This window comes from Haliaeetus leucocephalus, unplaced genomic scaffold (genome assembly GCF_000737465.1).
Source record: "Haliaeetus leucocephalus isolate CR32 unplaced genomic scaffold, Haliaeetus_leucocephalus-4.0 Scaffold526, whole genome shotgun sequence".
Lineage (NCBI taxonomy): Eukaryota > Metazoa > Chordata > Aves > Accipitriformes > Accipitridae > Haliaeetus > Haliaeetus leucocephalus.
Genome location: NW_010972962.1, coordinates 1,501,531 through 1,506,823, shown reverse-complemented (window position 1 = coordinate 1,506,823; position 5,293 = coordinate 1,501,531).

Genomic DNA, 5,293 nt, shown 5'->3' with positions numbered 1-5,293 from the left:
CCCCCCCCCCAATTTGGTCTGAAGTCTGTGAGGAGGGAGAAGTGATGTTAATGCATGAACTAGAATGAATTAAGCAAAAAATATTCCTAAGAGAAATGTATTTTCATGCAAGACCCATGTTATTTACTGCTCATGTCTTTGTTCTTCTCATCAAGATAGCAAAAATTTTTGCTGTAATATTTTGGTTTTGTTAGTGTCCCGTTCTTTGTTTCAAGAGAAAATTAAAAATTTGTTATGAATATTCTCTGATTGCAATATTGCACATATGTGTATATGTGGGTGGCATCATTCCTTACCTTTATATGTTACTAATAAAGTATATAACATGTAACTTGATTGGAGCAAAGATTACCATTTTTGACAGCTGCTGATACAGCTTATGGTCTAAGAATGATTCATTTTTTTCCTTAGAAGCTGCCATTTAATGTAGGAAAATTTTATAAGTGAATGATACACTGTCATTAATAAACATGCATGCACATGTATATGCAGAGTGCATTTATGTGGGGTATATAAATGTAATCTACACAAGAGTATTGGCTTACAGAGACATTTTCTCAGGCTCTGGAATTAAAAGTATTAGCATCACTAGTTGATTTGCAGTGCTCTAGCACAGTGATTTCTCCTCCTTTGCTTTGGAAGAGGGCTGTGAGGAAAAGAAAGTGCAGTTAACCCCTAAAGCAGAACAATCCAAAGCCATCTCCTTAAGGCTAGTGCAAATATTTTATTAAAACACCCAGCTGTAGAGAGATTAGCTGGGGAAAGAGGGTAGAATAACTTCTTAGAGAGGATAGATTGAGACATTACATTCTGTTACGGCCCAACTTTTGTTTCTAAAACCAGAGGTGTCTTCAGTGGGAGCACAGTAGGACTGTTGCGAACACTCTGCAAGGGTTTTGTCACTTCAGGTGTTTAGTATTGATCCCCAGCACATCAGCTGTGAGCCAGATAAGTTGAAGGAACCTGCTTCAAAGAAAGTAGTCACTTTAAGAAAAAGTTTTGGGTTTTTTTTACCTCTCTTTTCCACAAAACTGGGATTACCTCTTAGCAATTTTTGTATACGAGATTCTTCACAGGTGCTGCAGAGCACAGGAAACACAAGCCTTTTGTTGTAGAACAACGCTAGCATCCACTTCAATAGTGGGATGAATCTTCAGATGGGCTCTTCATTTTGCAACCAGGACTGTAGGGTCATATTCCTCTTACAGTATCTCTTTGAAAGCTGCAGGCTATATCCCCATTTAGCATTGCAATTTAAACATTCCCACAGCTGGGAAGGAACAATCACAGCAAATTATTATTGCCTTAAAGTTTGTTTTTTGGCAGATACTCACTCGTTCTTGAAAGAAAACACCAGAAACCTCATCAGGTAAGTGGGAAATGTGAAGCTGTCCTGACTATGATTAAAGCCATTCTTGAAGGAAAATCCTTTTTTTTTTTCTTCTTTTTTTTCTCTCTTTTTTTTTTTTAGTTTTTTGTTTGTTTCTGTAGTTGGGAGGAGGCCTTATTATCCAAAGCTAACAAGTGTTACCTCTTCCCGAAAGTGATGTGGTTTGTGCATGGTTAGAATATATATGTGCCTAACAGTCCACCTGCTTCCAAGGCTGGAAAGGTTTCTTACAAGCCTGCTGGATTTCCTTCTGGCTCTGCTTCACAGTGAGCTAACCTTATCTCTGACCATGTTCTAAATACTTAGATCTTAAATTAAACAACGGCTTTCAGAAGACAGTAGTAACCTAAACTTTGTAGAAAGGGCTTAAGCCGGGTTGTTTGGAATAAAAAAAAAAAAAAAAAAAAAGGCTAAGTACTGGCAGTGGTTAGACATGGTTACTAATTTGTGAGATTGGCTAATACCTGCTTATTATCATGTGTGGTCAAAATGCAGCCTCTAGGATGCTGATTTCCAGTCTTTTCTCATTAAACTGCTTCTACCTGTAACAATGCTTAGGTCATTAAAAAAAGTTGTAAATAACAACTAAGGGGCATTGTCAGAATTGTGGCCTTGCGTTACAAGTTCTAGAAACAGACGAGAACCTACAAAAGCTATAAAACCCTTGCAGATGGAAAACATCTAGTTAAAGATGCCTCATGTAAGCCCAGAAGTGCTGTCGCTGTAGCTCCACACGTTGGAGTTCTTCAGCTTTGTAGAAGAGGCAGTGAATGTGCATCCTAGTGAGCTGATTTTGGAAAATAGGAAGGTGTAATTAGAAGCTGCCTTTTTCCATGCCCAGGTGACTTTGGGGTTTGATGTCTGTTTTATCACTGTAATGGCAATTTCTTACTTTGTGACTCACTTTGTATTCTATCTGTACTTGTGTGTGCATCCTGAAAAAGTATCTTTTAACAGCCATGTGAAAAAGTCTCAGATGAGACTTGGTCAGTTGAGTAAAATAGCATTGGCGTTGTTGGATGTAGCAGCTGGAAAGAAATGCTTTGCCTAAGTAAGAACAGCAAACCTGCTGAGAGAGAATGGGATCTCTGGATTATAGTTTAGTTTTCTGTCTAGGTGTTCCTTAATGGAGAAATTGACTTTTACCCTAGGAAATTCTCTTGAAAGTTTTTTTCTTCAACTGACTTGCGGAAGTAAAATTGAACTTTAGTTTCATACTCATGCATCTGCTTTGCTTTCAAAAGTTATGTAGTGTGTACTAAACCCAGCTTCTTGGTGAGCAGCATGACTTAGGGACGTCAGGGGCTAGCCCTGGTTCTTAAAGCACTGTGTGAAAATTGCTGGGAAAAATCCCAGTGAAGTATTCAAGGCTTCGGAAGTTTTCCCAGCCTGTGCTGGGCTGAACCAGAAACTTCCCAACTTCTTTTTTCAGAATGGGGCTGTCCTAAGGTTTCTCGGATTCTGATCACTAGTTGGGATAAGGTAGAAGAGGGACTGCAAGTGAGTGCAAAGTTACTTATTCTTCTGGAAATTAATTTGTCCAGCTGCTGCCAAGTGTCGCGTGCCAAAATTGGAGGGACTCAGGTTCGTGGATTTCCTTGGTCAGAATTAAGGTGAAACGACACCAGGGGAGTTCAAACAACAATCAACATTTATTCAACCTAGCTAACCTTGCCCAAGTGTAAGTGAACTTATCAATATGAACCTTGCATCGTGTCATTAAGCTGCTGTTTGAAAAGAGAAGGGAGGTGTAGAAAAAGAAGCGGAAAAAGGAACATGAAACTTTGTCAGAAGGAGAGCCCTCCCTTTGAGTCCCGAGGTTCAGAGCAGACCCCCTTGCTTTCTGGACTCCTTCTCAGAGAGGAGCTCAGGGGCAGCTAGATCCACTCCTGGTCTCAGACTTGGTCAACGGTTTACGTTTAAAAGGTTGAGGTGTAGGGACTGTGGAAAAGAGAAGGAAAAGAGGGAGAGAGAGAATGAGAGAAAGAAAGAAAGAGAGAAGAGAAGGGTTTCACCAGTCCTGGGTCCAGCGTTGGTCCAGCCAGCGCAGAGATCCAGTTCCAGAGGGCGCGCACTGAGAACTCGTTCTCCCTTCTTCTATAGCGTGTTAGTCGGTGGTCTCGACACGCGCAGTTCCCATTCCTGGGGTTCTCTGGAATTAGTTGGTGAGCTTGGTGGGGGGGTCCATTGAGGAGTTGCCTCTCTTTCCCTGCTGGCATGACCGCTTAAGATAGAAGCACAGTCCCATCCTCCATGGGGTCCCCTCCTCCAGGTGCATACGCTGTGCTCCTTCTCCTGGTCACTTAAGGTACGGAATTGCAGCTTTGGAGAAGTGCGGTCCCACCCTCTGTGGGGCCTTCTCCTCCAGCCACATTGTCCTGTTCATAAAACTCCAGCATTTTTACAGAGACAGTCTTCTCCACCGAAGTTCTTTAATGAATGTTTGAGACATTGGCTATAATTTGTCAGACTGTCGCATCAAGGGAAAAAGGAATTAAAATGTAACAGTGCAGCTTCTAAGCCTGTACATACAGTTTTCTCCATTAGTTCCTGGAAGGTAACTTGATTTCTTCAGAATAATTCATCAGCTAATTCTGAGCATCCCTACAGGCGTTAGCCAAAACCTACATCCTGTGCTGAATGAAGAGGCATGGTCCCGCTAGGGTGAGAATGACTCACCCTTGAATGATTAACTGGCTCCACGGGACCTGAATTTGTGTATTTTGTGCTCCCAGAGAGCAAGTGAAATTCATTTAGGGACCTAATGCTAAAAGCCTAAAACTCAATTACAAGCTAATGCCTAAAGCCTAAAAATCCCATGCTTTCTCATCTTGTCACTGCTCCACAGAAGCTTCAAAAGGGTAGCGGAGCCCTCGGAAACTCAGAAGCTTGATGAAGTTACCCAAACCAGAGTGTTGCTAGGGGAGATACAGAGGTCTATTGGCTTTTGGGGAGCAAAGACCTCTATGCTCGGTGTGATTTTCCTCTGACCTACTCCATCTGCTCGGGCTTGAGCTGTGAGAATCTCATGAGGGTTGAAATGTCTGTGTGCATGAAGAGGACATAGACCTTTATAGAGCCTCCTTGAAGTCTGCAGCTTGTGTGATCACACAACATTCTTGGTTTTGATTCCAAAGTCAGAAAATGCTCTGTAGACTTCTTGAGTTTGCTAGTTACCTCTGAAAATCAATATTGTTCATGTAATGGCAAATAATGAAGATGGCTGAAAAACATAATTTTGCTCCAGATAATCGTAGTTCTTTTAAGAGCTTTAAGTTTTTAAAATTGCCACAATATTTGAACTTTACTGTCACCTTCAGGTGCTTCTGTAATGTTTTGACTACTGTTCAGACATTGTTCTTGTCATGGTTTTGGCTGGGATAGGGTTAATTTTCTTCCTTGTAGCTGGTGTAGTGCTATGTTTTCGGTTCAGTAGGAGAAGAATGTTGATAACACTGATGTTTTCAGTTGTTGCTAAGTAGCGTTTAGACTAAGTCAAGGATTTTTCAGCTTCTCATGCCCAGCCAGCAAGAGGGCTGGAGGGGCACAAGAAGTTGGGAGGGGACACAGCCAGGACAGCTGACCCCAAACTGGACAAAGGGGTATTCCATACCATGTGACACCATGCCCAGTATATAAACTGGGGGGAGTTGGCCTGAGGGGATAGCTGCTCAGGAACTAACTGGGCATGGGTTGGCGAGTGGTGAGCAATTGCATTGTGCATCACTTGTTTTGTATATTCCTATCCTTTTATTATTATTGTCATTTTATTATTGTTATCATTATTAGTTTATTCCTTCCTGTTCTATTAAACTGTTCTTATCTCATCCCACAAGTTTTACTTTTTTCCCTGATTCTCTCCCCCATCCCACTGGATGGGGGGGGGGGGGGGGGGGCGGTGGG